The sequence below is a fragment of the Coenobita brevimanus genome, chromosome 52 (genome assembly GCF_032717465.1).
Source record: "Coenobita brevimanus isolate Jiangsu-jjx chromosome 52, ASM3271746v2, whole genome shotgun sequence".
Taxonomy (NCBI): domain Eukaryota; kingdom Metazoa; phylum Arthropoda; class Malacostraca; order Decapoda; family Coenobitidae; genus Coenobita; species Coenobita brevimanus.
The window spans coordinates 16,298,937-16,320,865 of record NC_137005.1 but is presented as its reverse complement, the minus strand read 5'-3'; the positions used below and the strand labels follow the sequence as shown (position 1 = coordinate 16,320,865).

Here is a 21,929-nt window from a genome sequence, read left to right as displayed (position 1 = left end):
CACAGGCAGTCTGCACAAAGAACGTCTTCTGCTCTTTAGTATTGCTCAGCCTGACGATTTTATTCAGCATGTGGATGATTTCCGTCAAAGAAGGGGTATCATTTTTACCAAGATTTTTTTGGTAAGTAGGTGGGGGCGCCCACCATCCACTCACTCAGTGTATTGCTGCTCTCGGGTGTCTGCCCTGTCCTCTCCTCCATCCTTCTTTCCTTCCATCTTCTTCTATCTTTCTTTCCTTCATTCTTTTCTCTTCCTTCTGCCTACGGGTGACTTTACACTCCCTCTTCTGTCTTTCATTCCTTCATTCTTTCCTCTACCTTCTGCCTGTGGGTGACTCTACACTGAGTGACAAGCCAAATGGTTTCCTGTACACCAGGAAACCATTTACTACGTTGGGTGGTAACCATATAATCAAATTTTGGCGCCTGGTGGTTTAGTGGGTAATAATTGTGCTCCAGTCGGATTGAACCGGTGAAGGTTTATATGCAAGGGGTGATTGGGGTTTATTGCTCATGTAAAGCCACTCAGGGATGAGTGAGGCTGGTCACTCTCATCTTAAATGTCAGGACCAACTGCCTAGCCCCGGGCTTCTACGCTCCTTATGGGGCAACGTAGGATTGGATGATGGATGGATTTACATCTGCACTTGCGGAGAGAGAGCAGGTGCTGTTTTGAGCTGTGTGTGTGTGTGTGTACGCGCGTTTGTTTTCGCAAAGTAGGCAAACTCAGATAGAGTCGTTTTTAACCAAACTTGGTGTTCGAGTGGAGGAGTGGTCCATAAGGGAATCTATTGCTCTTTAGAACAATAGTCAGAAGTCAGTTTCACTGGGGTAGTTCAAACGTTGTTCTACTGAAATAGAGTCAGTGTCAGCATACACAGTTTTTATCCACAATTCAAATTTGGGGGAGTGATTTCGGGTGTAGAAAGAATGAAGTGAATCAACTTTGAGAACTATCAGTGAGAGGCCATAGTCGAAAGCAAGGCCCGTGTGTGTGGCTCTCAACAAAATATATATATATATTTTTTAATCTGATTTTAACCAAACTTGGGAATCCCAAGTTGAGGGTCAAGTAAGGGGCAAATCTATTGTATTTTAAAATAATAAATCAAAGGTAAATAATAAATCACATGGCAAAGTCAGCTTGAAGAGTTTTTGACCGTACCGTATTACTGCAAACTTCGTGGAAGGGTTGAGTATAGGCAAGAACTGAAAGAGTTCAATTTTGTGAACAATGAGTTTAAGATCAAGGTAACAGGGAAAGGTCAAAGACAACCTTCAGAGAGCAAAGTCTGCCTAAACAGTTTTGATTTGATTTCAACCAAAATTGGCTGAAATGTTAAGGGTCAGGCAAGAATGAAGGAATTTAATTTTGAGAACATAGTCAAATGTTTAGGTCACAGGGCAAAGTCAAAATTCTATCCATGTGTCTGTGAACCAAATAGCTAAAACAATTTTGATCAGATTTGGATAAATATTGGTGAATGAGGTGAAGGTCATCCATGAGGCTGACCTGGCTATTGTTTTTAAAAATAATTGATCGAAGGTTAAGGCCACATGGCAAAGTCAGAGTAAAGAGTATATGTTCAATGTAGACTGAAGGTTGTGGAAAAGGTTATGTTAATACATAAATACAGAGATTCAGTCATAAGACCAGTCGAAGTTCATGATTACAGAGTAGAAAAAAACAATGCCAAGGTACTTAAATTCAGACAACTTTGATTTTATTGGACCGAAGTTGGTAGAAGGGTTGAGGGTTAGGCAAAAACGAGGTAATTCAAGTTTGAGAATAAGCTTTGGAAGGTCAAGGTTACGGTTAAAGATTCGGCTTTTCGACCAGGTTTTGTCCGCAGCTGTTGAACTTTATATGTGCTCTTCCTTGTGCCTACATTGTATTTTCCTATCTAAATTTGACTGTGTGCCGTAAAGAAGGGCCTCTCACAAAACAGACGTTAATGAAGACTGTTTCTGCTGTCATCACTACCTGAAAGTTGGTATAAAGTGAGTAAATCCTGAGAGTCGCAACAATAGTTCATCTGCATTATCATCAACTACTGGACCCACATGTTCATTACTGAACTCATTTATTACTGTAGCATACCCATTTACCATGTCCCCATACACATACACTTAAATAGACTAAGCACATATCGTAGGTACATGTGTACTATTTACCCTTACAGCGAAATAGTGTGCACACAACTCACTCTGTGCACTGGCGTGAGAATTTGCAATCATCACGTATCATCGAACAGTCCAGAACACATGATGTATTTCTCTCTCTCTCTCTCTCTTTCTCTCTCTCTCTCTCTCTCACACACACACACACACACACACACACACACACACACACACACACACACATGAAAGGTACATTGGTTAAATTCAAATGAACTGGGAGCGCCCCAAACCCACGCTCGTCTAAAACCATCATTCAGACAGGCTTGGAAATAAATTATAATTCTTAATCATTACATTTTTTCGCATTCGCTTCCTGCAATACAATTTTGGTATTAGTGTTATTTATATCCTAACATTTTGCCGCAGGAAAAAACAATAAGCTGACGGATTTACTCGGTGTTGAAATAAGAAAATACCGTAAGCAGTGATTATGAGGATTATACTGAGGCAGTGATGAGGCAACCAGACCACAACACACACACACACACACACACACACACACACACACACACACACACACACACACACACACACACACACCACCAGCAGGGCAGATAGGCCTATACATATGTATTCATGAACATTGACATGACACAGATTACTTGAATACATACACACTTATAAGAATATATATCAACACACAATGCACTGACACACACACACACACACACACACACACACACACACACACACACACACTAACATACACATCTATCTATCTATATACCTAGGCTGCTTCCCCCAAGGAAAGGGAGGTAGCCGAGACAGGACGACTCACTCTCCATTTACTCATCCATTCAAACACATTCATTCGCATCTTAGCCCCAAAGGGGAGAACGGACAGATCCTCACCGCATCACACCGCACAAGGGTCAACTGCGCAATGCAATCAGTGACATCCGCAGCAGGGCCCGACAGCAGAACTGGTTTACCCCTGCCACATCATAACAGACCCATCCCCTTACCCGCACCTGACCTGACTAGCTGATCAGACCAAATGCGGGAGAATATCCCCTCAGGGCTGCGTCATCACTTATTCATTCACAATTTCTCTCCATTTATTTCTGTCATGCACAGCCACTCTTCCTTGCTCAACAGACATCCCTCTCGCATCCAGCGCTCTCTTCACACTGTCCATCCATCCTATTCGTGGTCTCCCTCTCAGCCTTACACCTCTCACATCAGATCTAGTTATCTTTTTCACCAATCGCTCATTATCCATTCTCTCCATATGCCCAAACCATTGCAACACCCTCTGCTCAACTCTACCAGCCATCTCCCGAACAACTCCAGTTCTCCTTCGCACTTCATCATTTCGCACTCGATCCATACGAGTCACTCCACACATACTCCTCAGACATCTCATCTCCATTACATTCAAACTTTTCCTCTCTGCTACACCCACATTCCATGTTTCAGCCCCATATAATGCAGTCGGTACCACAACACCCTCATACAGCCTTCTCTTTACATCCATTCTAAGCGTACGACATTTAAACACTTTTTTCATTCCTCCCAGCACCTTTCCTACTTCATTTATTCTAAACTTCACTTCTGCATCTATTCTTCCATCCACAGCAACATGTGACCCTAGATATTTAAAACAATCTACCTCCTCAAGCAACTCACCATTCAAAACTATATTCATCCCCCTACCATCTATCAACCTCGTACACTTCATCACTTTACTCTTATTCTCATTTAATTTGAATTTCCTCCTTTCACACACCCTTCCAAACTCCTCTACCAACTGTCTCAATCTCTCCTCTGAATCAGTCACCAGTGCAGTATCATCTGCAAACAGCAGCTGCTTCAGATTCCACTCTCCTCCATCAACATTTACCAGACTCAGACCACCTAAAACTCTTGCATTCACCTCCCTTACAACACCATCCATGTAAATATTAAACAACCAAGGCGACATCACACATCCCTGTCGCAGCCCCACTCTCACGGGAAACCAATCACTCACAGCATTTCCCACTCTTACACACGCTCTACTATTTACATAAAAACTTTTCACCCCTTTTAGTAACCTACCATCAAGTCCATACAATCTTAAAACAGTCCACAAAGCCTCCCTATCAATTCTATCATACGCTTTCTCTAAATCCATAAATGCCCAAAACACATCCTTGCCTTTCGCTAAATACTTTTCACACACTTGTCTCACAGTAAATATACACATGGCGTATTATAATTTACGATACACGTCCATGCCGGGATATACACAAAATCATATTCCTTCACCATTACCCTGGAGGCGGGACAAGAGATATGCGTGACAGATATCCGTCTTTGCTTGCTGTATTCTGTCAACACATGTGCTGTATGGTTCAGTACCTGTTCTTCCTTTATGCTTTCTCGAAAGTGTGTCAAATCTCTGAAGATGTTTTGCTAAGTTTATAAAGAATGTATAAAGGTTAATATTTCGCTACGTTACATTGATTACATTTTTTTTTATAGATAATGAATGGAGGAAGGAAAAACAAAGGAAAAAAAAAATAAGTCCATGTGCCTGAAGGCATCCTCCATTCATAAAATATTTATAACAACTGGATTTAAATTGAAGTGGATTAAATGTTTGTGGGAAACAACTCCCAGGAAGTGAATTCCAGAGAGTAATAGTTCTGGGGATAAATGAATTTTGATAAGCAGAGGTTCTGCATTGCGGGGGAGAGAGTGTGAGTTCATGGGCGCTCCCAGCTGCCCGAGTATTTCGGGAGAAAATGTAAAGGGGAGGCACAATTGAAGCCAGTTCGTCAGAGCATTTACGGTAAAAATATCGATAAAATAATGCTAAAGAAGCAACATCTCTACGTACTGATAATGGAGGAAGGTCTTGTATAATGGCAGGATTATTGATTAATCTAATGGCTTTATTTTGAATTTTATCCAACTGCCTCAGTGCAACCGCTCCACATCCACTCCACAGTGGTGAACAGTATTCGATCTGAGAATGCACATGACTGGTATATTGTGGCCATCTGCTCGTCAGTGACGAACTCACTAACTCTATACATAGGTCTCAATTTTTTGGAAGCATTTTTAGCATGGGATTTACCATAAGCTGTCCAGCTTAGGCTGGGGTTTAGAGTAACACCTAGGATATCAATTGTAGTGGATATGGGAATATTGATATCATTTATAATTATGTGTGAGTCTGAGGGATTCTTTCTGTTGGAGAAATTGATGTACTTAGTTTTCTGAGCATTAAATGAGACCAGATTTGTTTGTCCCCATTGATTAACTTCAGAAAGGTCGTGGTCCAGAGAAATAGCTGTGTTTATTTGGGAATTTATAATATCAAAATGCGTAAAGGAGGTACTAAATGTGAAAGAACTACGAAGGGTCGAGTCATTAGTATAAGAGTGTATTGGGTTGTGAGTGACAGATAGGAGGTCATTTATATGAATGAGAAAGAGGGTTGGCGCCAAAACTGATCCCTGAGGTACGCCAGCATTTATGGAATGAAAATGAGAATAAAGTCTATCTACCATGGCCCGTATTATTCTATTATGAAGGTAAGAAGAAATTAGAGGAACAAGTGATGCAAGGCCATAGTGTGACATCTTAGACAATAAGGCCCGGTGCCATACTCTGTCAAATGCTTTTGATATATCAAGTGCTATTGTGTGTGTTTCACCGTGTTGGTCTATTGCTTTGTTAATCTGATGGGTAAGAAGGCAAAGAATGTCTACAGTTGAACGTTCTTGTCTAAATCCATACTGCTGATCATTGATTAATTTATTGATTTCTAGATGCTTGATTATGTGTTTGTAAATTAGTGTCTCAAAAGCTTTACCGAGAATGGAAGTTATTGCAATTGGTCTGCAGTTTGATGGATCAGAAGTTGCCCCTTTTTTAGGAACTGGATGGATATTTGTTTCTTTCCAAGAGGCTGGAAAACTTGAGGTACGGATGCATAAGCGGAAAAATTTTGCTATTACAGGAGCCAACACTGAGGAACAGTTTTAAGTACTATTGAAGGAATTTCATCTGGACCAGTAGCATTATCTACTGAGCGATTCTGTAATACAGCTTGTACGTGTCTGGTGTGAATCATGAAAGGAGGTATTTGAGGGGAATCAATATCAAGTACAGGAATACTGTGATATTCTGTATTTAGGGTTGAGTTTGTTGAAAAAACGTCAACAAGAAGTTTGGCTTTCCCACGTGGGTCGCTTACTAGATTTCCATTGGGGGACTGTAAAGGTGGAATGGAAGAGGTAGTGGTGAAGTTAGTTTTGAATGAATTAAGGGTTGACCAGAATAATTTGTTATCATTTGGGTTGTTTAGTAGTTTGATAGCGTGTCTGTGTAGAAAGTTTGATTTAGAAAGATTGATAATAGTTTTGGCATGGTTTCTGATATTTTTATAGTAGTTAAAGACTTCTTTGGTTTTGGTCCTTGTATAAGTGTTACAGGCTGTTGTTTTATGTTCTGTTACTCTAGCACAGTTGAGGCATCTGATCTCACGTCCGCTATTTTGTGTTAGAAGCGGGAAAGTATTCGTCTGGCCAGCTACACCACATGGTGGAAAATTTCAAGGGAAATATAGCCTTAATGTGGGGGACAACAAGGTTGGAAGTCAGGTGGTTTCAGGTGCACAAACCTCAGATGAGAAATGTTTTACAGATCCCAGATGGGTGTATCAAGCATCGCCGAGTCTGGGCCAGCAAGCCAATGAGCGCGCTTCACTGAACCGTAAATGTTGTCATCCCCAGGCTCAGCCAGTCACTTGCCTCTTATTGTAGAGGATCGTCTCTATCAGCCCTTTAATATGCACGCTGTGGCCATGCACTTTTGTGTCCTCTCCATATTTTGGTTATTTTATGTGGATTTCCACCTGCAAATAAGTTCTTCTGAGAGTGAAAGTGAGAACCAATGTCCAGTGCATACTAGGAAGTGTGTAAGAAAGCCTGACACTTGGGGAAAACACATTGTTAAGAAGAAACGAAACAGTGGTCAGGAATACATTATTCATGCCACAAAGAAGTATTAACCCACCCCACCCCATCAACCTACAGAAGCAGTACCGGCAACGAGGGATTGGTAAATGTTCATATTATTTTCGGTATTTAATCAACTATTATCTTATTTAACATCACCTGTATGAACTGTAAATAAGAAAATTCATAGAAATCACAATTAAAAAAAAAAAAAAAAAAAACTAAAGCTCATAGCGTGTTGAAATTTTCACAGGTTTCTATCCTCTTATTGATAATGTGTTAGGTCGCATTATTTGGTACAACCAGTAATAATTTATGAGGACAAGTTAGGTAGGGGTGCTGAATAACTGCCATAAAAGAAAAAAAGAAAAGAAAAAAGGAATACATTGTGCTGGAAAGTACAAGCCGAGACGAGTCTATAGGTATCATAATAACATAATAATTGTATCAAAATCATGATGAAAATGGTTCATCTACTTTAACCCCTAAACCGCGGGGTTGTTTTGGCGCTCCTTGTGTGTCCCACAAGGATATTCGCGCTCCGACAGACTTTGTAAAAATATTTGCCAAAAAATCAATTATTAGTCCTAGAATATTATAATTAAATTTGCTTATGGCACATACCTTCAGCTTTCTCCTGGGATGTTTGTTGAGCGTTCGTCGAGTAGTCGAGTACCGTAGGATTGTGGAGACTTCTGAAGGTGGGTAACGAAGTCTCCACTTTACACTTCCCGACACCCTGTAATATGATTACCACAGCCTGATGTTATTACTAGAAACACTATTCTATGATTTTCAAATAGTTTGGAATCCATACTCCAAAAAAAAAAACACTGTGAAAGCGATGAAAATTACGAGCACGTGCGAGCTTCCCACTTGCGCTTGTTCCCTGCTGGTATTCTGCCATTTATTATTCATAAAAACACTCACACTCTATATTCCTATTACTATATAACACTTATATATATCTGCAGTATTTATCCATAAGTTTCCTTCAGTAATTGTAGTTTATTGTCACTGTAGGCATTCAATTTCTCTTTCAGTAAAATACGTAGCATTCACTTTCTCGTCTTGTATACTAGCGTGGAGAATGAACCTGTCACTTTCACTTTCATAACTCCCAGTCATACATGCTAGAGTGAAACTTTCACTTTCATTACTCCTAGTATATATACTCGTATTCTTATATTACTACTTATTTACGTTTCTATTTACATTCTCTATTTTATTTACATTATTTACATTTCTATTTTATTTACGGTATGTTATGCACTGTCACTTGCAGTAACTTATAAAACTATTTTCTACTGTTCAGTTATATTTACATTCATTGCTTTCACTTGCTGTCTACACATTATTTAGACATTATTTACATTTCCACTTGCACTGTCTTAGGGTCATCAGAAAGATCGTAGCCACTGTCCATCATTATCATTGATAAATTAGCCAGTTCACGTTCCACAGCAGTCACTTAGTGCTTTACCCCTTTCCACACGAGGTTTAGTAGGGGTAGAGGTCACAAGGCCCTTTGCATGGGGCTAAAAATCGGCAGAATTGGACAGGCACGAATCTGAATTGGTTTCACCTTGAAAGACGACAGTAAACTGAGTGCTGTTGCCTAGGGGTCGTGAAGGGCTGCCAATGTCAGCGTGGTGACAGCTGCTAATATATACGCCATGAAATGATTGGCAGGAAATCTAGACAATACGTAATAAATTAGGTAGTTCCAGGTGAATGTAAATATCACTTAGGCTTCTCCTTTCCTTTCTTATATATAATTTTATTATGAGAACAGGTCATACGGCATATTTCAAGGGGAAATAAACAGGGAAAATTAGCGAACGAGTGCACATGAGGTGTTGCCAGGTGATAATTAGCCCATTCCAGATGTATGGCAGTATCAATTACCTTTTCTTTTTCTTTTATATATTATTTTGTGTAAGAATAGGGCAAAGGGCACATTTCAATGGATGAAATGAGTGGAAAAATCCGTCCAGCATTTGTGTAGCACAGCACAGCTGGTCAGGTGGGAGGAGAGGGTAGTGGAGGGGAGGTAAGGAGAGGGGGAGTCAAGGACAGGAGAAAAATGGCTAAATTGTCAACAGTAGATGGGAATACAGGTGACATTAGCAGAATTGAGTATAGCTGGACACTGGTAGTACTGATAGATGATACAATCCACCACTTGAAAGCCCGAGCGAATTCATAATAACACAGAATCACAAATGTGATGCCCCGCGGTATGATCCCTTGCTCCCGAGTGTCATGAAAGTGATGACCCGTGGTTAAGGGGCTAAACCGCTGTAGTGAAAAACCATGGTTTTTAGGTTACACCCCTCTGGTACCAGACGCCTCAGTTGTGGTCAAACCATTTATGAGAATTACATCTTTTTCTGTTACTATGATGGGGAATGAATGTTTCCATGCCGACTTTAATGAAATCCTGTATGTGGCCCAATGTGGAATTCGCATCTGGGGAGAAAAAGGAGGTCCAAGGAACATCCATGAGAAAATAAGCGTCCCTCCCAGTCTGCCCCGTCGTAGTGCCTTCTAGTCACGACAAGTTCAGAGCAGGAGGGTGTGATAGATGGTAAACTGGTGACTTGAATCAGACAATGATCAGAGTATCTGAGACGGGACTTCACTTCAACATTATAATTATCTGAATTGGTTGTAGAAACAAGTCCAGTAGGTTGGGATTTTGATTGGGGTTGTCTGGTACACGGGTGGGTTGACTGATTAACTGGGTGAGATTAAAGTCTGCAAATAGCTCACATTCAAGACCAGAGTCATCAGTTCTGGCTGAATAAGTGAGCCATTCACATTATGGACATTCAAATCCCCAGAATAGTAATTTCTAATGCAGTATTAATGTTAAGGACACTTAGTTGTGAAGACAGAGTCAAATAAACTATCCTCTGAAGGGGCATTAGGGGAATGATAAACACAACAGAAATACTTGATTTTACCAAAAGAATTTAATTTGTATATGGAATAGTCGAAATAGGGACATTTAAATTTAGTAATCTCCTCCAGGGCAATTTCAGATTTAGCAAGGCAACATATGCCTCCTTTGGGTCTAATATTTTTAATCAAGATATAACCAGGAAAATTAAATCTAGCTAAATCAGAGGTGGAGCTTACTTTTGTCTCTGTCAAAAATAGCAGATCAGGAGATTCAAACTGGAGGAAATTTTGAACAGAGTTGATGTTGGAGTGAAGTCCCCTAATATTGCAAAAGACAATTTTACTGCACTGACGAGCAGGTTTAGGGCGCCGCAACACTGGAGGTGGCATAGTCGCTTGATGATGACCGGGAGGGCCCTGTGCAAACGACCCAGCCCTGCCGGAGGTGGTCACCCGAGAAACCACCACACTCATTCCCAGTATAGCAGCAGCCATGATTCTTTTTATGGGTTGGGGGGAGAGCAGGGATGTGTTGTGGAATGTGGATGATATGTAATGACAAGATCGGTGTTTTATGGAGAAAGGATAGCTGGTTTAAGGCAATATGGTATAATGTGGATGTGTGTGTTGTGTAAAGAGGGCAACCTGAAGTCCTCTGATGTTTGAGGCAGAAAGATGTGTAACCAGCTACCAAGGCCTAGGAGAGAAAATGGAATTCAAGCTATTCCCTGAGTCTCCCGTTACCTTGGCGGTAGTACTTCTCTGGGCGGGGCTGCCTACCCCTACCAGTACATTGATTACATTACACTGAAATGAGTTGTTTGAGAAGAGCATGTGGAGTCACATGGAGAGACAGACTGAAAAATAAGGAAGTGAAGGAGTGTTGTGGTGTGGATGTGGATATGTTAGGAAGCGTTAGGAGAAACACACTGTGGTGGTTTCGCCATGTGGAGAGGATGGAGAGAGAGAGACTGACGAGGAGAGTGTATGTGAGTGAGGTGGAAGGGGGGAGAGGAAGGGGGAGGCCAAGGATGAAAAGGAGGGATGAAGTGGAGAGGTATATGAGAGAGGGGGTGTGTGAGCTGGGAGCAGGGCAGTGAAATGGCAGGGGACAGGGCGACATGGAGGCGATTTGTTTGTGGCCATCCCTTACAGGATTAAGGCGTCTGGCAATAGATTGATTGAGACATTGATACTCAAGATGTATGGGTATAGAGGGATCATTAATAGCAACTGTATAGTATTTGAGAATGTGATAGCCGCCAGGCAAAGGAAACTAGACTGTGGAGGTATCACAATGTGCCTCGAGGAACCTTCAGGGCTGAGCAGTTCTTAAAAAAATATATATATATGCAGTTTAGACAAAAAACAACAGATGCTGACAATCATCATGTTCATACATACCTGTCAACTATAGCACACTTAAATCCAACTTTGATCTTATCCTGTGACCTTGATCTCTAACCTCTGTTGTGAACATCGAATCAATTCATCCTTCGATACCACAACCCTGTTGCCTTTCACTAAGCTTGCCTTAAATCGGTTAAAACCCTTTTAAGCTGAACATCCCATGTGACCTTGGCCTTTGAACTGTTGTTTAAAAAAAAAAAAATACTCAACCCTTTGGCTGGTCTTCAACCCTTCCACCAAGTCGGTTCAGATCAAAGAAAAGTATTTTAGTTATTATTATTATTTTTTTTTTTTCACACAGACGCGCAATGGGCGAGCTTTGACCTTGATGTTAACTGGACCTTTAATTATTTGCTCACCAAATCAGCTGCCTATGTTCTTGCTTATAGTCTGCTCATTCACCGAGTTTGTTTAAGTTCCATCACAATTATTTAGATTGACCATTCAATGTGACCTGGGTCCTTGACCACTATCAAGTGAAGAAAATGAAACGCACACCTCTTTTACCAAGATTGGATTAAATCAGATCAAAAGATTTTTTTTTTTTTTAGATTATTGTACTCAGCAGTTCAGTCTCTCACTTCATACAACTCGGTGCCTTATTTACACATTCAGCACTTATAGCCAGTCAATGATGGAGTACTGTGCGATTGATACGGAAATGATTTTCAGCATTTAAAACAAAAACAAGCTCTACTTTCATTTTGCAATCGAGTGTTTTCATATTACACACACACACACACACACACACACCAGTGTTGTAAGCAAGGTATTAGAAAAGCTTATAAGAAAACCTTGGGTAAATTATCTAGAAGAACACAGTATGATAACAGAAAGACAGTTTGGTTTCAGAAAAGGAAAATCATGTGTTACTAATCTGTTGAGCTACTATGACAGAGTAACAAACACAATGCAGGAAAGGGAAGGATGAGTGGACAGTATCTATTTAGATTTCAAGAAAGCTTTTGACACAGTACCACACCAAAGACTTTTATGGAAACTGTACCATCAAGGAGGAATTCGAGGCAAACTGTTTTGTTGGATGCAAGACTTTCTCATAAAAAGAGAAATGAGAACAGTACTAAGAGGAAACTACTCATCATGGAAAGAAGTGACTAGTGGAGTACCACAGGGTTCAGTGCTGGCACCAATCATGTTTTTAGTGTATATAAATGATATAAACAGTAACACTGGAAATGAGAGCTATCTGAATATGTTTGCAGATGATGCAATAATACAAAGGAGAATTACTTACACAGACTTTTGTAAAGAGCTACAAGAAGAATTAAATAAACTTCATGAATGGAGTAGTACATGGGAAATGGAATTCAATGTAGACAAGTGTCATGTAATCAAGTTTGGTAAAAGTGGAAAAAGACCTGATTGGGATTATAAGTTAGGAAATAAAACCCTATACACATCAGAAAGAGAGAAAGACCTAGGTGTGATTATCAATAACAGACTATCTCCGGCTGACCACATCAGCGAGAAGGTACGGAACATGTATACACTGCTTGCAAATATGAGAATAGCATTCACATACATAAATGAAGATATGCTAAGAAGGATAATAACATCATTAGACCAACCCTGGAATATGCATCAGTAATCTGGAGTCCTCATCTCAAAAAGCACATAGACAAGATTGAAAAAGTTCAAAGGGCCGCTACAAGATGGATACCAAGCTTAAGGGACCTAAGCTACGAAGAAAGACTAAATAAACTGAATCTACCAACACTACAGGAGAGAAGGAAAAGAGGTGACATGATAACGCTATATAAATGCATATCAGGAAAGGAGAAAATAGACATAAATGATTACTTAACATATGGAGAAGCATCAGCAAGAGGACAATGCAAAAAACTGCATAAGAAGAGAAGTGATAAAGACTTAAGGAAGTTCAGTTTCCCAAACAGAGCAATTGATCAATGGAATGCACTACCGACTGAAATAGTGTGTGCCAAAACAATTCACAAATTTAAGGATATGTACGATAAATATGGTTTAAGACACGGGACAGTACGAGCTTGACTCATTCCTGTAAAGATACAATTAGGTAAGAACAATTAGGTAAGAACACACACACACACACACACACACACACATATATATATATATATATATATATATATATATATATATATATATATATATATATATATATATATATATATTACATAATAATAATAATAATAATAATAATAATAATAATAATATAAACAATAATAATAATGATGTTTGTAAGAAATAAGGACTTGCAGTATAAGCATTACATGCAGACGGACGGCCAGCAGAGCTTATGAAGACACACTCCCGATTGATGAAGATTTTAATCTGACATATGAAGGTTACGTCTGTTAAAATGAGGCCGCGCGTCAATCATACCTTCCATTAACCTTTTACCCTCCCTTCCTTCCCTCCCTCCCTTCCTTCCTCTATAAGTCATAGGGAGTTAGGAGGACAGGACAGAGAATATGCACAGATAGTTATATAGAAGGCAGTGGTAATAGACAGTGGTATGGCGTAAGTTTGGTTACTGGAATGTTATAGACTGGCGTTACCTTGTCAGAGTCTACCGCATAAACTCAGTGGCAGCCGGTGGAGTTTGAACCCACCATTCTATAGCATCTTTCGAGTGTGAGGTCAGCACGAAACCCACCGAGTCACCGTGTCGCCTCCCTGCCACTAAAGTGTAAAGTTACAAGGGGGTTAGGAGGGTAGGACAGATACAGACGGGGAAACAGTAGGCTTTTGATGTAAACAGTGTTATGGTGTAGGTTTGGTTCTTTGACTGTTGTGGACAAGGTGTTCGCTTGTAAACATCCACACTCTCTACCTGCTCACTCCCTTCCCTCTCGAGCTTCTCACCTTGCCTCACTCAGTTACCTTCACCGTCCTTCGCCCTAACCTCTGCCACTTCTTCCCCTACCCCTCACCCTGCCTCCACTTACATTCTTTCACCCTCACCCTTCCTTCCCTTGGCTCATTTTTTTTTTCTACTCATCATTTATCTCACTTCCCCTCTTCACCCCCCAGCCCCCTTCATCTCCTTCCGTCCCACCCTTTCCTTAATTTGACAAGACGTCAATGAACTGTCTGCCACTCATCCCTTTCAAGTTATTTTACCTGTGGATCGTATGACAGGGTAAAAAACACTATTGTTTTCCTTTACCCTTCCTGCCAGTTCCACCAAACTAAGGTCTATCCTTCGCTTATCCCGACTTGTCTTACCTCTCACCCCATATTTCTCTCTCTCTCTCTCTCTCTCTCTCTCTCTCTCTCTCTCTCTCTCTCTCTCTCTCTCTCATTAACACACCTTGATCAACAAAGACCTTCTACTACCGTACCTTTTCGTAATTTTCCTGTGGTAACGCATTGCATAAGAATTTGTTTACTTCTCTCAGGTGAATAAAATTATCATATTTAAGCTAGATTAAACTCCTTAACTCTGGTTGTACCAGTTACTTTTTCAGTGCAAAGTCTGTTCTTAATCTTGCTAGGCAGTTTGTTTAGAGCAGGGGTTCCCAACCTTTATTTACCCATTACCCCATTTTCCACACCTCCCTTCACTCATTACCCCTCATTGCTTATGTTTCCACAATTGCATTTTAGCTGCTTAACATTTTGATGCCTAGATTTTAGTTTGAATGTAGGACTTAATTAAAGGTTAGGCTAAAACCAAGAGAGTTATTGCAAGGAGTAATTTATTTTTATTATTAACACTGATACCAAATAAACATGACTTTAAACATTCATCTCTGAATTTTAGTATAGGTCTGAAAGTCTATCATAACTGGTATGATTTTTAGATTTTTTTTTTTTTTTGTTACCTCCCCCATTACCCTTCACAAAAGACCAAATTACCCCACTTGGGGTAATTTACCCCAGGTTGGGAACCCCTGGTTTAGAGGAAGCCTTCCCTAGAGGAGAGTCCGAAACTAAAGGGGCACTCAGTGGAGCACATCTCTTCGACAAGGGCAACGTAATTTCCAAACCACACTTCTTAATGTGTTAGAGTTTCTTGTCACTGATTAGGTTTTTGCAGAAATTGTCTCCCGGATCCAAAATCTGTAATACGATCCGGATCGGTCCCAGAAGTTAATCGATTGTTCCCTTGGACATGGGCTATCTACCCGCCAAATTTGGTCCAAATCTCTCTGTTAGTTTTTGAGTAATCCTGTTAACCGACAGACCAACAAAAAGGGGTGAAAACTTACTCTCCTTGTCGTAGAGAATATCCAATAAGCTAGGACAAAGTTACTTCTGGTACCCTAAGAACACGATGCCCACAGTCATGAGCGAGTTCAGTTTTGGAATCTGGCTGAATGAATGAATCATTTCACTCCGGCGATATATATTTAATATTATACTAGCTATCTCTTAACTATTTTGTTTAGTCCAGAAGAAACTTCGACTGAAGGGGTAGATGCGGCCTTCGGTAACCCTTTCAGTAAAAAATCCTAAACTGAATCAGATCGTCTGGAAGTAGTATGGATAAACTGACTCGTCATCGCAGTGATGGGTTTAAGTAGCGTAGAGACGTGGTTTCTCAAGAAGTTTGACCCTCCGACGGGCAAGGAAATCCCACTGTAACTATTTTGGTGTCATTACGGATAGAACATATTATATACTCTAAACGTAACCTTTCCTTGAGTAAGAGTCAGAGGCTTTCCACCATCCATTGAATGAAGACAGAAATATACAATATTCGTATATGGCGGTTACCTTTACCTCAAGACGATTAAATTAGTTTTATGAGTGGACTCCTGCCATTGTAATGCTGAATAGCAACCCAGTATTGTGATGTGCAATGTCTGTCCATAACATTCTGGTACATAAATACGAGGTCTCTTACACACACAGCTGTACAATAGACGAAACATTCTGCCATTTTCATTGTGATCTTGAACTGTAGAGGAAACCTGGGTTGTTCTGCCATTTCTTCTTTTTGTCCAAATATTATTATGGTCCGTCTATTTTATGAAGAGCATTTGGGCGTTGTCCCTCCTGGGGAGTCCCCGTCCCACAGTGTTGCCATACTTTGTACTGGGCAACTTAATCGGATTAGAAACAAGGCGTAAATGACAACTCTTCCTCCCAGCACACCACTCTCTCTCTCTGTCTCTCTCTCTGTCTGTCTTTCTCTCTCTGCATATAGAAATTGCATTTTTTGTAGATTTATTTCTATAAAAAGTCTATACGGTTTTGTGAATTATTAGAATTTGAGGAAAAGTCTCCTGACTGACTGTCTCTCTCTCTCTCTAACATTATTTTTTATTATGACTGTGATTTTTCTCCTTAAAGTATGATGTTTTATTTGTGGTTTATAATTTCGATTTATTTTCCACACCACCTTTGAGGTTGAGGAAAAGCCTCCTGACTGTCCTGTTGTGTTCCTATTCAATTTCCACCACATTCCCTCCCTCCTTCCCTCCGTCTTGCCTTTTCTCCCTTATCTCCGGCCTCTCCAACCTCCCTCCCCCGCTGTCCGCCTATCCCCCTTATCTCCATTCACTTTCCCTCCTCTCTCTCCTCTCTCTCTATGTTACTGTCTGTCTGTCAACATTATGTTTTTCTTATGAATGTGATACTTTCCTTAAAGTTTGATGTTTTACTTGTTCTCTATGATTTCGACTTTTTTTTCCACACCACCTTTGAGGTAAAAGTCGAGGCGGTTTTTTTTTTTTTTTTTTTTTAATAGAGGTTTTCCCCAGGAGGCCTAATCAACAGCTTTTGAAGGAACAATTATAGGTCCTCTGTTTGCCTTCTCTTCAAAAAAATACTTATTTACGTTGTAAATAAGTTCTTTTTCTCTACTGTGGAGCACACGAGAGCGAGTAGCAGGGGTAAGAGCATCCATCTCAGGTGGTGGCCAGAGTGGAAATGACCTGGATTAACACGGTCACTCTACCCTTACAAGCGTGGCAACGTTGGAAAGCAACGGTGCCATGTGATGTGGTATTTATAAAAAGTAATTGTTATTATTAGAAAAGAGACATTTATAACACTATTTAGCCTTATTAGAAAATTTTATATATATATATATATATATATATATATATATATATATATATATATATATATATACAGTAAATAGCTGACATGAGACGGAGAGGTGTGCACGTTTGGCAGAGAGGCGGCCGAGGAAATTCCCAAGAGGGACAACGCCTAAACGCGCTTCATAAAATAGTCTTTTCATCTCGTGCCGTTTTCGCAAGCTGATCCTAACTCGGGATTACGGAGTGTGTCAGGTAGGCTAAGGGGTCGAGGGGAAAGCCTTCTCCCATGTTTGTTTTATAATTGCCCAACACGTGTTCACTTCGGCAGGGTAGTGATAAGTAACATAATCCAGTGTTTGGCTGTCCCGACAGAGGCACTACCTGGTTCACCGAGGCTGGGCGGATATTTTCTGTTTGTCTCTTCACCGGCTACAAGAAAAGAAAGTAATGGTAGGATCATGATAGTGTGTAGACAAAAAGCGGTATTTTCCACTACAGTCTCGGAAAGATAGTTTAATTTTGGTGAAAATGGGTCAAAACAGTCATGGAAAGATAGTAGCCCTATAGCCTAATTTTGGTGAAAATGCGTCAGAGACAATATTGCAACAGGAATTTTAAGAAAATGGCAGTTAAGTTCGCCGCGATTTAAATTGTAAGAAAGTCTAGGTAGAGTCTAAAATGTGTTTCCCTATCCTTAAACCCCCTCAGTCCGATAACACAATTTACATTTTATTTGTGCTATATCCACACGATTTTATTAACTTTAATAGAACTTTCTGTCGAAATGGAGGGATTCGATAGTTTACAGCCTTAATTAGTTCAAACGCCACCAGTGATTGAATAAAGTCATCTGTTGGAAGCCTGATGTAATAAAAAAAAAGTCATTGTATGTGAGGGGTTAATTCTTCTATTAAAACCATTCAGGCCACGGTGAAATAAAGACACTCGGTACCTGAACCTCACCTTTACACCAGGAGACAAAAAAGAGGCTATGTTCCGTGGCGTCAAAAATAAGTGAAATGTAAAATTCATGTTGTTAGGGCTGAAAAGTTAGTGAGCAAGCACCGCGCAGTTATATAACTTTGTTACTCGAACCTTTGGCCTTTCAGTAAAAGTCAGTCGCCAGCCAATAACCGTGTCTTCAAAAGCCGAGTAAAACGCTTTGTTGAGCTTTAGGTTAAATTATTCTCGAATACATTACGTTCACGACTTTAACAGAGGTTAGGTATGAAACGCTCTTCTGTAAATGTGTGTGTGTGTGTGTGTGTGAACCAGATGCTTGAGTCAGATCACGGTGAATGGCATCCCCACTGACTTAGATTTCCAGCAACCTGTTCAAAAACTAACGTGGCATATTACATCAACTTTATCCTCTTGTATGTCACGATCAGACTGGTGATTTTATAGGGATAAAATAACGTACAAGATACAAGACAGCATGAACAACATGAAGGTGTAATATCAGATATAAATCTCTAAGATATGGCTATACAATATAGTTATAAAAACAAACTCACTGTGAAGTACTTGGCAGAAATTAAGAGTAAGCCTCCTCAGGGGATACTCTCACAGATTACTGGAGAGAGAGAGAGAGAGAGAGAGAGAGAGAGAGAGAGAGAGAGAGAGAGAGAGAGAGAGCAGTGACCTGTTTCTCATTGCTCCTATATAACTCGGATGTAGCAGAGATAAACTACGCTGTATGCATTCCCCGCTAACAACTCATATTTCTGTTTTACTGTCATTATTACAGACATACGTTTTCTAAGGCTAAAACCGAAGTTTTTTTTTTTTTTTTTTTCAATCAACTGAATTATATATTAACAGACAAAATCAGAAGTAGACTCAACCCTCTCAGTAAGAATGTTAATACACATGGTCACAACACAGTTTTCTCTTGGCATTTCTCTTTCAGCGCTATATTTAGTATTATTATCAACGCTCATTTCTCTATCGTCTCTCTCTGCTCTTCCCTTCCTCCCTTCCTTACACCTTCATTAGTGCCTGCATTTTGATTTATAATTTCTTTCTCCTACTCCTCCTACAAACATTATTGGCAATTTCCTCATCCTCTCCTTCGTTGGTCATTTGATTTTTCGTCTATAAAATTAATCTGTTCAATAATTTTGTATTTATTGTTTATATATTTACGGTATTCTTTAAATTTCCTCCTCCTCTACCACGCACTTTCCTTTCTCTGTTGTTCATATTTATCAATATTTTTGTTGCTTTTCCTATATGTTTTGATTTCTTTTTTCCATTTTCTTTACAACTTTCTTCTTTCTTCCCCTCTTCATACTTTATCTACCACATTCACCAGTTAGGTATGCATTATTAATTTACCTTTCATAACCTCTCTCTCTCTCTCTCTCTCTCTCTCTCTCTCTCTCTCTCTCTCTCTCTCTCTCTCTCTCATACCTTTCTGTTGCCTTTACCTTACAGTACTTTGTTCATTCGATATTTAACACTCCCCCCCCCTTTTTTTTTTTTTTTTTTTTTTCTCAGTTTTTCCTTTCCGGTATCATAACCATTTTATTCGTTTTCTATTCCATCCTTTCTTTTTACATTATATTGTTTCCCAGTTCCCTTCCTCGCTTTCTCCCTTCCTCCCTCATGCGTCCACCATGCATCATTCATTTGCCTCTCTCTCTCTCTCTCTTTCTCTCAAATCCAGGTGGCTGGTAAAGTTAATTCAATTTTAATTAACTTAAAAGCGTTGTGTACCGACCGTCTCATATCACACACACACACACACACACACACACACACACACACACACACACACACACACACACACACACACACACACACACACACACACACACACACGAGAGAGAGAGAGAGAGAGAGAGAGAGAGAGAGAGAGAGAGAGAGAGAGAGAGAGAGAGAGAGACAGAGAGACAGACAGACAGACAGACAGACAGACAGACAGAGAGAAGGATTAGCAAAAATAGAAAACTCCGCTGTAAGAAGTAATTGAAAAACTTAACATTAGTTTTGTGGCGCAAACATGCAAGGAAAACCAATCGGCAAATCAACAAGGTATACAGTCAAAGGATTAATAAAAATGGCAGTGGAAAGTACTGAAGTGAATCTGTTGAGTTGATTAATAAACAAAATCACACACACACACACACACACACACACACACACACACACACACACACACACACACACACACACACACACACACACACACACACACACACACAAATCATCCCTATATGTTTATGGTGCACATGCATACATTCCTACTAGGCAGCACGCGCTTCACTATTCACCACGCTAACATTCACACCCACGCACGAATAGCGAGTTGCATGCACACATACGCACGCATGCATGTACGCATGAAATCACATAAACTGATGCATGCACAGACATACATACATTCATACACATAGAGCCATATTCAGTAGTATGTATGCGGACGTGAGCACCAACACAGGCTATTGCCAAGAACTTCGATTCCGGTCGGATTGTGAGTGTCGCCTCTCTCTCTTTCTGTGTGTGTGTGTGTGTGTGTGTGTGTACTGTAAGCATTCATGTGTGCGTTCATTTCTACCTATATGCGTCCTCCTGTGACAGATAATCATATACTTACTCACATGCCTAATATATATACAGTATACACCATCGTGAAGTCGGGTGAATGTGTACGTACTCACATCACTGGCCTGTGTGTGTGTGTGTGTGTATGTGTGTGTGTGTGTGTGTAGTAGAATATTTGCAGTACAGCACCACTCGAGCAGGGCAGCTGATGACAAGGAGAGTTGGATCTCCCGTTTCATCATCCCTCGGGACTAGTTCCTGACCATCTCACTTTGCTGAGGTTTTTTAATGCTTCAGTAACAGGGAGAGTAGGCCAGCATACTTTCCATTACAGGTTACTCTAACTGTCAACACCAAACTACATGCACATTACACACTACACTTCCTTTCCAAAATTCAACGAAAATGGCGTCTTATAATCTAGGCTTGGAGTCCCCGGAGGGGAGGGGGACCATAAATGCCCCCACCATCCGCCCTTTCCCGCCGACGACCCAGCGAGATGCCTGGAACCACTGTCTGACTCACTTGTTCATTTCTGCAACATTTCCGACCTTTCCTCTAATTTTCGCTCTGTAGAGCACCACCTCTCCTCTGCCAAACCTCACTTTCTCTTCCTAACTGAGGCTCTTCTGTCTGAGGCAACTGATAGCAAGCCTGCCTCTGTATCCTCCTACATTCTCTATACTCAGTTCAGAGCCAAAGGTGACTGTTCTGTATATGTACGCAACGACTTATCCTGCTCTCGTGTTCCTGAGCTTGATTCTTCTGAATTCTCAACTCACTGGCTTCGGCTTTCCTGTAATTCTCTAAATATATCTGCGCTGTTTACTTATCCCTTAATTCTACTGACTAAGAAAATTTTTTTCACTATCTTACATCTACGATGGAACACTTCCTATCTGTTTCTCCTTCCCCTGAAACTTCAATTTTAG

The 21,929-nt window shown here is 40.3% G+C and overlaps 1 protein-coding gene across 1 annotated transcript in view; it reads left to right on the top strand.

The window, feature by feature from the left end:
* LOC145400494 (lachesin-like) overlaps nt 1-21,929 on the top strand; it is a 228,517-nt gene that overhangs the window by 70,694 nt on the left and 135,894 nt on the right. The window lies entirely within an intron of this gene.